The following is a 12,143-nucleotide window of genomic DNA, read 5'->3' as shown; positions in this document are numbered from 1 at the left end:
TCACGCCCACCCCCCACGTGAGCGGGGGCTGGTTTCTGCCCCCACGAGAGCAGGGGAATCCCGGCCGTATCTGCCCTATTTAGGGCCAGCGCAGAGGGGGCTTGCCCTCTTTTCGCCGGCTAGCCCCCACGTTTGTTTCCCCCATATCAGCTGTTCCTGTTTGTCGGAGATCTTATCTGCATTGCCTGGAGGTTGCCTGGAGTGTTCCTGCCTTGCTTCTTTGTTGCCTTTGTTCTTGAGCTGCAGGGCACCTCGTGGAATATGCTGTAGCTTCACAGAAAAAGCTCCCTTTCTTTTACAGGGAATTTCCAGCATTCGCTGCTGATGTTGCTTGATTTCTAAACTGCTTGATGTTCAGGAGTTGTTATCTCTAGTTTTGGAGCTGAAACCAATTTGGGGCTTTTCTCCTTCTGGGGGTTTCCCCCTTTGCGCTCCATTCCAGCTGCTGCAGTTTAACACGGAGCTGTAATTGAGCTAAAATCACTGTGTGTGTTTGTGTGCTTTCCTTCCAGCATCTCTTTCACGTCTACAGTTTTACAAGGAGCTCTGTGTGTTTCTGTGCAAGTTCCCTGCCCTCAGGAGCTTCTAGTGCCTGCTGCTGCATGCCCCATTCAGAGAAATTTATTCAGCTTTGTGGAGCTTTTTCTGCTGTGATCCATTGCTTGCCCTCGGCTGTTGACTGCCTGTTCTGCAAGGAGCTCAAGGAAGAACGTTTGGCTCCTCTTCATTATTTCCACGGAGGACGCAGCGCACCCATCCAATCAGGTTTTGCTGTTGGGGCTTCAGGTTTTAGCTAGGGGTTTGTGCAGGGGAGCGTGGTGCAATTAGGCGGAACGGCAGCTGCGGGAGGAGAGCGGGCTGCGTTTTGTGCCGGTTGTGTTTCATTTTCTTGCTGGGGTGAGGGGCAGAATTTCTTGTTAAATAATCTTTTCAGCAGCATTCTTGAGGGGGTGAGTGGCTTCCACAGAGCATCGCTTCCTCTACAGGCTGTTTTATTTTCGCGGGGAAGTTTAGACTTGGAAAGCCTTGGAAGCAGCTACGCCGTTGCCAGGCAACCAGCGCGCCCTGGCCGCCATTTCATCCGCCCACATGCCCTTCCAGGCAGCCGCCATTTTACTATAGGCATTCCACGTGGGAAGTAACTTCACAAACCCTCCCTTTTAAGCTTAACCGGCGAGAAAACCAGGGGAATAATTAACGTTCATAAGGGGTACATGGGGAATGCCTGCAGGTTTTGCTCTTTTTTATTTTAATAAATTTTATTAATTTTCATCCAGTTATACATTTTATCTCGAATACAACAAAATATGTCTGTTTTGAACTGTCTCTGACAGTCATCCATTTTTATATCTTTGATACACATTCCCTTTTTTCATATTGTCATTATTCCTCCTTACTCCCATTATTTTTAATAAACAATACTTCTTTGTTTTTGTACAGTGCCTCTTCAAATCCCACTAACGTTGTATTTATACCGCATACATTTTTCAGATAGTCCACCAATTTTCCCCAGTCCTCGATGAACTTTTGGTCTTTAGTATATCTGATTTTCCCAGTTAATTTGTCCAGTTCCGCATAGTCTATCAACTTTAATCTCCATTCTTCTATGTCGGTATCTCCTCGTGTTTCCACTTCTGGGCCAACAGGATTCTGGCTGCCGTTACAGCATATTGGAAAAGTTTAAAGTCCTTTCTTCTTATGTCCTTTCCTACCATCCCTAAAAGAAAAGCTTCTGGTTTTTTCACAAAAGTATATCTTAACATTTTTTTCATCTCATTGTATATCATTTCCCAGAAACTTTTTACTTTCTTACATTCCCACCACTGATGAAAGAACATCCCTTCTTTATGTTTGCATTTCCAACATTTTTTATCAACCTTATACATCTTTGCTAGTTTTACAGGAGTCATATACCATCTATAAAACATTTTCATTATGTTCTCTTTCAGTAACGTACATGCCGTAAATTTTATGTTCACTGCATGCGTACTGCGCTCAACCTCCGATGGAACGTTTTCGCTTAACGGGGAATCTGCTTTCCTCCTCTATCGAACCTTCCCCCTGTGCAAGAAGTTAAAGCCCAGAGTGGGACTTAACCTCCAGCTCGGCATCCCAGTCCTATCCACACAATAAAATAAAATAAAAGCCCCACTAAGTTCCTTGGCATTTCCCCTTTCGAGTAAGAATGCAGGTCCTTGTCACTCTTTTGCTCATTGCTCCATTGCAATCTCACTTCAGGTTGAAAGTGCTATCAACACTTGCCGCTTCTATGTTGAAGTGGCGAAAGGCATCCATTCAGCAGTTTAAACGGTACAGAGCAACTTCTCCCTTTGCCTTGTGTAGGGGGGACTACATGGGAACTGGTGGAGGAGTCCCCCCCTCCCCTCCTAGAAAGGCCACTGGCCCCCTTGTGTCTTCTGGCCTACTTGGGGAGTGAAACTTGTGCAACACAGAGAAGCCTTTGGCTGCTCCTATGTCCCCTTTCTTGCTTTCATTTTCAGTGCAAGCAAGAGGTGGATTGAGCCCTTGGCACTGTCATGAGAGAAGCCATTGGCTGCTCAATTGTCCTGACTCCAGGGTCAGTCCTATCATTAGGCAGATGGGGGGTGACAGTCTTGAGGGTATCTCCTAGGTTAGCCAGCTTTCCTCTGGCGCTGTGGCGGGCACTGCCCCATTGCTAGTGTGGAAGTGAGAATAAATTTGCCATTTCTTAATCTACCAGATTTGCACAAAACAGCAGCTGTGTTTGTGTGTGTTCCCTCAAGCCAGGAAAGCTGAGATCTATGAGTACATGTGCACATACACCTTTTGTGATGCACCAAGCTTGCACAAAAGAGCAGTCCAAAATAAAAATAAGTGATGCCTCACTCCAAGGTAGGTAAGGAACTGGCTGCCTGTTGCTTCCTTTCAGGATGGAGGCCTGGCCAGGACAGCTTTCCTGTTATAGCTTGTGGGGTTGATGAGGCATGTGACCCTCACCTGTTCTGAGTCTACTCTAGCTGAGGAATTACACAACTCCTTTTCTGAGCTAACGAGGCCCACCTGGGCTGCGGGTCCTTGCCTGCCTTCACTCAGAACTGAGAGCTGTAAGTTTTGGTATCCCGAGGGCAGAAGTAGTACATCCCATATTGCCAGTTGAGGCAAAACAGGAAGTCCCACCCTGCTCTGCCACACCACAACACCATCACCACCAGTGGGACACTCTTCACTACTGCCACACCTGCTAGTGGCAGTGCAGCTGTACCACAAGCTGTATCACCTCCGCCGCTAGTGGAGAAGCAGTGCTGGCATTGGTCCCCGAAAGAGCTTGCAAGATATCTCCCAAATCTCAAGAGATCCTTTCTCTCCTTGACATCTTGCAAGTCTTTGCAGAGATCTCGCAAGATCTTGCAGGAAGCACTCACCTTTATTTTTTCTTTTAAATACAAGTTTCTTAATCTACCAGATTTACACAAAACAGCAGCTGTGTTTATGTGTATTGCCTCAAGCCAGGAAAGCTGAGATCTATGGGTATTTTGTCTACATGTGCACATGCACCTTTTGTGATCTACCATAGTTGGACAAAAGAGCAGTCCCAAAATAAAAATAAGCAATACCTCTATTCTAAACTAGGTAAGGATTTTAAGTTGTTCATATGTATGGCTGCCTATTGCTTCATTTCCTCTGTATTTCGTCCCCAGGACACAGGCCTGGCCAGAAATGCAGACCATCTTGCAAGACTTTGTTTTTTTTTTTTAATATTTTTATTAATTTTAAGAAATACAGAAAAAAGAATAAAGGATAGTTATAAGAAAATAGAATAGAAGAATAACAAATTTCCATGTTCTTTTTCCATCCAATCTAAAGGACTTCCCCACATCCTCCAAACCCTGCGTTCTCTGTCATATAAAACATCAGCAATTTGTTAACTTATTTCAAAACTTATTGTATCTTCCATTTTATCATGTTCCCTGATTTCAATTTTACTATAACCCAATTCTTGTATGCTTTGTATTAAACACAATAAAGTTATTTCATTATTTTACCTCTAAATTCTTGTGTCTTAATTTTCATTTCATTAACTTACATTTGCTGAAGCTAGAGTTTCCTGAAAGGTGCATTTTTTTAACATTCATACAGCTTATAGTGTTTTTTCAAATAGTCCTTAAACTTTTTCCAGTCCTCCTCAAATGTTTCTTCTCCCAAGTCTCGGATTCTGCCAGTCATTTCAGCCAATTCCATATAGTCCATCAACTGTGATTGCCATTCCTCCAGCGTGGGTAAATCTTGTGTCTTCCAATATTTTGCAATCAGGATCCTTGCTGCTGTGGTAGCGTACATGAAAAAGTTTCTGTCCTTCTTAAGCACTCTCTGGTCTACCATGCCCAGAAGGAAGGCCTCTGGTTTCTTAGGTAAGGTAAATCTCAGTACCTTTTTTAGTTCATTATGGATCATTTCCCAGAAGGCCTTCACTTTCGGGCAGGTCCACCAGAGATGATAGAATGTCCCTTCCGCCTCTCCACATTTCCAACATTTATTGTCAGACAGATGGTATATCTTAGCTAGCTTGACTGGGGTCATGTACCACCGGTATACCATTTTCATAATATTTTCCTTCAAGGCAGTGCATGCCGTAAATTTCAAACCGGTGTTCCATAACCTTTCCCAGTCTACAAACATAATGTGCCCCATGTCCTGCGCCATCTTGCAAGACTTTGATGAGACTTCGCAAGATCTTGCAGGAAATCAGCACCTATCCTGGCACCACTTCTCTGGCAGAGGTGGGGGCGTGGCAGGAGGCGCCCACAAGGGTGCTGCCTTGGGGGCTTCTGCTGCCTGAGGCAGCTACTTCATGCCACTTCATGGGTGGGGTGGCCTTGCCTGAGGTCATTATGGGCATACACACTGGTATCTGTTTACCTGTAAACACATACCTTTATTTTATTTTTAATATGAGTTTCTTAATCTACTAGATTTGCACAAAACAGCAGCACTGTCTCTCTGTGTGTGTTTGTGTGTGTGTCCCCACGCCAGGAAAGCTGAGATCTATGGGTATTTGTCTACATGTGCACATACCTTTTGTGATCTACCATGGTTGCACAAAAAAGCAGTCCCAAAATAAAAATAAGCAATGCCTCACTCCAAACTAGTTAAGTATTTGGAAGGCTGTTTGTAGCTTCATGCCCCTCCCTTTCCTCTCCATCTCTTGTACCCATGGGAATAGTGAAGTGGTGGCTGGGTGGTTGTATCTGAGGATGTGCTTCCCCCCAGCAGTAGCTTTTTGTCCTCAATATTCTATTTATTGGGCATTTTACTTGTGATTTCAACTTTGAATTTCTGAAAAAAAAGCTTTCCCCCCAAAGAATTCTGAGAACTATAGTTCACTATGGGCACCGGGAATTTTAGCTCTGTGAGGGGTTAACTACAGTCCCCGGGATTCTTTGAGGAAAGTCGTGGTCTTTAAGTGCCCTGCTTTAACAGTTTAAGATTTTAAATATTTTTATTGTGCTTTTTTAATGGGCTTATTTTATTGTACATTTTTATTGGTGGGGTTTGATTTAAAGTTTTGATGAAATTGTTTTAATGTGCCTTTTAATCATAGGTGTTTATACTATTTGTAACTGGTTTTATACTGCAAGCCACTTAGAAGCCACCTTGAAAAGCCAATTAAGCAGTATATAAAATAATAAGTAATAATGCACTGCCACAAGGGGAAATGTAGATGAGAAATGAGAGAGACGCCTGCTTCTTCCATGATCAGTACTCTCCCCTGCACCACCCACAGAGCAAGCAGAGAGGGCTGGATATTATTTCTCTCTAGGCAGCACTATGAGATCAGTCTTCTCTTCAGTAGTTCCCAGGGAAGATGAGAAGAGAGAGGAGCAGCTACTGCTTTTTCTTGGAGAATTACACGGACACACTGGGAAGAACGGGTGTGTCTTAGCTTGGGGGGTCCTCCCAGTTCCCTGCTGCTTCTGATGGGAAGAAAGGATAGGTTGCCCATTAGTAACCAGTCATTACTAATTAACCACCTCTACTTATCAAGAAACAGTGGCTGTTCAGCTACTTTTCTTTCAAAGGAGAAGCTGCACCGACTTTGTGCAAATGCACCTATGCATATCTGCTAAAGACTGACTGATTGCAAAATGCAGCCTGACCTGTGCCAGATCCCTGCACTGTTCCTGTAAAGGATTATTCAGTAGCAGATGGTGCAGTGGGGTAGCAGTGCTCACCTGACTTCTTGACAGCTGAGTTTCTGCTAGTGCATTTACACCACACACCTCCCTGCCACCTGCTCCCCCCCCCCCAATATACAGCAGTGACTCAATAGTTGGGTGGTCAGGGAAGAACCACATTGCCAATACCACCACCACATTGTCCACAACTAGGGTAGTGAGCCTTTGTCTATTATCTTTGAGAATACTTAGAGAACAGGTGAAGTCCCTACAGACTGGAGGTGGGCAGATGATGTCCCCATCTTCAAAATGGAGGGAAAGGAAGACCCAGGTAACTACCGACCAGTGATCTTGATATCGATACCAGGGGAGGTCCTCGTATAGATAATTCAACAGTTGGTCTGTGAGCATTTAGAAAAGGATGCTGTGATTACTAAGACCCAGTATGGGTTTCTCAAAAATAAGTCATGCCAGACCAATCTGGTTTCTTTTCTTTTTTTGGTGGAATTACAAACTCAGAAACCTAAATAAAGTTAGGGATTATTTATTTCTGCTGTAACTTACATGAGGAAGTGGCAAATGAAATGCATGGTACTGGCAAGAAAGAGATCCTGCGCACAAAAAATAAAAGAAATGACAAAACTTACCTAAACGCAATTAATGTATATGTGAATTTTAATGACATATCAATTTACTTTTATGGTATTTCAATACTGCATAATCATCATTTTCTAATTGATTGAGTATTAACATCAAAGAGAATTAACTGAATGCTGTTTCATCACATTTCCAGAAGCCATCAAACATTTTCAATTACTGTTTCAAGCAATATGCATAAACAATCTTTTGCAAGAAATAACACACACTATTTATTTATATACACTTATTGGGTAAGACAACATTAGAATGCAAATGACAGGAGCAGCCCTGCCGGTATACAAAGCCAATATATGAAAATCCAAGGGGCATGTTAAGCCATCTCCTGTTTAACTTAGCCCCACTTCTGTTGGCCCCAAAGTCTCCACCCACTAACCCACATTGACACTGAGTTAAACAGACAGTTCTTAACTGTACTTCTTTGTCGCCCGAGTTCTCTAGGCTGCTTATAATAAAGGTTAAAACTGTAGAAGAAGAAGAGAATGATGCACTACTCTGTTTGCAAAGTACACAGAGTAAAACAGAAACATTTCTGAAAGGTCATGAAGCTGTAAAATCCAATTTATGTAAATGTTGCTCTGATCAGCCTCTGGTGGCCTCTAAACATAGCATCAAGTGAGTGCCACAGAATGGCATTCAACTGAAGGATACCATAGGCAGCCTCTGGCAGACTGTCTGTGCTCCTGCCAAATGGTCCCCCATCACCAAGACATCCTGCTTTCACAGCCACCCTCAGCTGTCAAACCTATGACCTACCCTCCAGTAAGGAGACACTTACCAGGCTCTGGATTTGAAGCTCTCCTGTTTGATAGCCCAGCAAAGACTCCCCAGGTAACAATATTATTTTTAACTGCCTTTTTATAGTGATTTTAATTGTATTATTATTAATTGGGGTATAGTGCAAATTAATAAAATAAATACTAAATAATATCTCCTCAGGCTATGAGGTTTGTTATTCTCATATCTGATAATATTCAAATATACTTATATCCCACCAGAGTTCAGAAAATGTTTTTTTCTCCATATACTGGTAATGAAACACTGCCCTTATCTAAGCCCTTGCAGTGTGTACAAAACTGTTAACATGAGGAAGGCTGTTAATGAGATACTGCACCATGTTAAGATATGCAGCCATATGAGAACACAGATCCATCTAGCACAGTATTGTCTACTGTCAGTAGCGCTCTAGAGCAGCCTTTGTTATTTTTGTTCCATTCCAGACATTTTACACTACAACTCCCATCATGCCCTCCACGGACCTGCTACTTGAGGCCCTTTTTAAAAGAGGAATTCGTGCAAATGTTCTTTATGGAAGAATGTTATTATAGTGATAATTAGTTACCAGCATAGAACTGATTTGGAAACTGCAGAGCCAGGTGCTAAAATATAGAGCTGGGAATCAGGGAAGAGAAAGAGGCCTCTTCTGAGCTGCACTCAGTCCAGTCCTGTGTGTAGTATTAGCTTCTAATAGGCAATCTATAGTTTACTTTGCTTAGGCTGCAGTCATATGTGCATTTGCATGGGACTAGGGCTCATTGAACTATGAGGAGACATACATAATTTACCACAGTCAGCTCATTTAGATCTTGCCTTTCCCATACATGTATCCTGAATACTAACAATTCTATAAAATCAAAATGTTGTATAATTTACAGCTGAACCAAGTAACCCAAATACTTTAAGAAATCTATTATACAGAAATGTAAAACAGAAACTGACATAGACGAGTCCTAAAATTATTATTTTTTAAATTGCTGGAGGTCTTCTTAAAAAGGAAGCCCTTGCAAAGCTTCCAGACTTCCTGCAGGTTAGCACTTAGGTAGAACTCTCTAGCTGAGGCATGTATAAATTGTGACCAACCAAGCCTTTTCAAAGACCAACAACCATCAAACTTCACATAATGTGAACTAATTGGTTGCCACACTGGTGCATAAAATGTAAGATGCAACCTGCTGCATCAAATGAAAGGTCCATTTAGACCAACATCCTATCCTCAAACTGGCCAGCCAGGTGTCTCTGGAAAACCTGAAAGAGGAAAGCCTTAAAGGCAATCACCTTCTTTCTTGTTGCTCCCACTGTTACTGCCTCTGAATCTCGAGATTCCACATTTACCGTAACTAATACTCACTTATAGACCTATCCTCCACAAATATATCCAACTTCTCCTTTAAAGTCATCTGAACCAGCAGCCAACACCACATCTTGCTGTACTAACTTCCATAAATGAATTAGGCATTGTGTGAGAGTTGCATTTGTGCCTGAAGGAGGAGAGGAGAGAAACTCCAGGTGGTCCAAAATCTACAAAATAGTATTTATTGTGAGCTCAGTGTATTTCAGAAAAATTGCTTACTCGATAGAATTTTTAGCACCAATTCTGACATGCCAGATACTGATACTACAGTACCAGATGATGGCAGAAATGTGCCAATCCTGAGGTAAAAATTGGGATGGGGTTCACAGGCCAAACAGAACTGTACACAGAATTCCAAAAACAGCTGCACCATAAATTATTATAAAAACAATGTCGAATTTGTGGTAGGGTTTGGCTAATTTTTGAGGGAGATATGTCAGAGCAAACATACAGTCTTATTTCTTTTTTCACCACCTTATCTCTAAATCCATTTTGAGAAGGTCCTAATTTCCTTCGAACAAAAACAAAAGCAAGTGTTTCAATTGCTACAGTATTAGAAAACAAACAAGACAGTACCAGGCACTTGTTTTTTTGCTTTTGTTAATTTAAGACCTAAGGGTTAATTAGCACAGTGTTTCACAGCTTCAGCATTGTATAAATCAGCAAAGTGCTGAAAGAAGTGAGAATACAGGCTACAGTTTTATACTGGAGTCCATTAGCCTAAAGAATAATGTCAGGACTTTCTTTACTCAAGTCAATGAACTGGAAAATCATTATCAAGCCCCATTATGGTATATCTTTTCTGCTGCAGGGTACTGAAAGTTTTCATGGGGCCATGACTTCATTATACTATTTGATGTTACTTATGTCGTTCTGAAATGCCTATCCTGCATAAATGTGGATTTGAAGTGTTGCTTTTTCTCTCTCCCTTAGGCAGATTATCATCTTGAGTATGTTATTACAGTAATTCATGGGAGATTGAAGGAAATGGAAGGGCTAGAACAAACGTGTGCAAAAGATCTTCAAGATCCTGCACACGTGTGATTTTTCCCACCACCACTTCCAAATGAGGAGAAAAACTACTATTGCCTATTATAGCCTTGCTTCCAAGTATGGTAACAATATGACTGTATCAGCTCAATTTTGGGGCATGGCGTGTAGAAATTTGTCACCAAAAGCATTATGGGGAACTAGTGTAGTTTGGACTTAACTGCATGTCATCTTTGTTTGTTGTTTTAGAGGGGGTTGTTGTTTTGGTTTCTTTAACTCCATCTTCATTCAGCCAGTGTGGTATAGTGGTTAAGAGTGGTAGACTCATAATCTGGTGAACTGGGTTCGCGTCTCCGCTCCTTCACATGCAGCTGCTGGGTGACCTTGGGCTAGTCACACTTCTCTGAAGTCTCTCAGCCCCACTCACCTCACAGAGTGTTTGTTGTGGGGAGGAAGGGAAAGGAGGTTGTTAGCTGCTTTGAGACTCCTTAGGGTAGTGATAAAGCGGGCTATCAAATCCAAACTCCTCCTCTTCCTCCTCCTCTTCTTCTTCAGTGAAGTTCTCAGTATGGTTTACATGAAACCAGTTCTTCAATGAAACAGCAGCACTCAAAAGCAATGAAGTCATAATAATACAGTAAGCAGCATTACAACCAAGATCTTTTTAATTTTTTTAATTGTGTGTCGTTTGAAAAGTGCTTCGAAATGGACTAACTGGTGTATGGGAAATATACATTCATTAGTACAGAGAGAAGAAGGCCGATGAAGGGCAAACTGAAATAAAATGAAAGTATATGTAACAACGACTGCTGATGCAATAATAAAACCCACACCCCTATTTTGGAATAGTATTGCACTAAGAACGAATATCTGCCCATTCGTGAGGAAATCAGTCTATGAATCAATCTACAATCACACATTTTTCTTTATTTACAGGGTGGATCTGTATATATGCACTGCTGCTAGAGATTCAGATCAAACTTTATGAAATGGTGAATCATGCAGTGGGAGATGTTCACCTAAGTTCTTAACCCTCCCACGTACAAAACATACAAGAGAATCTGGAACAACTTTGTCACCTGAAAATCAGGCTGTGAAGTTACAGACGCTGGTTTGAGTCCACCTCAAGCCTTCATTCAAGTCATTAATTAGTTCTGTACTTTTAGCCAGAGAGCAGGACACTGCAGGGCCGGTTCCATATTTTATTCATTCATTCATTCTGAAGATTTATATCACACCCTTTGCTGAAATGATTCTTAAGGCAGAAGACTGCAAGACTACAAAATCAAACCCCCCACATCCAGAAACACTTTCCAGGCTGGAGTGTGCTTCTGTTAATTTCCACAGTCCAAGGCCAATGCACAGTCAGAACAGAGTATTACTGTTGACAGGATGTGGGTAAGCAGCCTCTGTGCCACAACTGTTCTCTGGATGGCGGCTGAAGCTATGCTGGTCTCCCCTTAAGCTCCTTAGAGTCAGTGGGGTGTAAAAGCTAGAAAGTTGAATTTGGAAGTGCTGAGTCATGAAGACCTCTGGTAGCCTTGGGCCAGTCACCCCTTTTCAGTCTAGCCTATCTCACATAGTTACTGTATGCATATAAAATTGGCTGCTTATAAATTGCATAGAACCGTTGCTGAATAGGCGAGACATGCAAGGAATAGACGTATTGTCAGACTAGGGACAGATGAAGCTCCAGTACTAATGCTGTGGACAGCTCCCAAGTGCTGAAATTGTTTTTTTTTTTAGCTTCCAGTTCCCCAACTCAAATTATTTGAGAGCATTTCTATATATTCTTGATGGTATGTGTGAATGATGATTCTGTCCCCAGTTTGGTTCTCTTTGTTTCCTTCTGTTTTCTCCTCTACATTTATTAAAAATTGCATGTATGTGTCTGACGATTTTAGGTCCATCCAATTCACAAGGCAATTGTGGAGGTTGAAAAGTTACCAGGCAATTTACTTTATTTATGTTCTTTAGTACATTTCTACTCCATTCTCCCCAGAAAGTATCCCAACAAAGTGCTACTTCATAATTTCTACAAGAGATTGACTCAAAAATTATCATAAAATTACCGGTCATTTCTGCATCAACAGATGTGTTCGATGATTGTTGGTAGTTTTATTGTTATCCTGTCATGGGGATCTATACCTTGGATCAATATTTCTGTGGTACTGGAAAGCACGATTAGTGATTTGCACTGCAGTCTACCA

This window comes from Podarcis gaigeae, assembly GCF_964106915.1.
Source record: "Podarcis gaigeae genome assembly, chromosome: 3".
Lineage (NCBI taxonomy): Eukaryota > Metazoa > Chordata > Lepidosauria > Squamata > Lacertidae > Podarcis > Podarcis gaigeae.
This window is presented reverse-complemented; position numbering follows the sequence as displayed.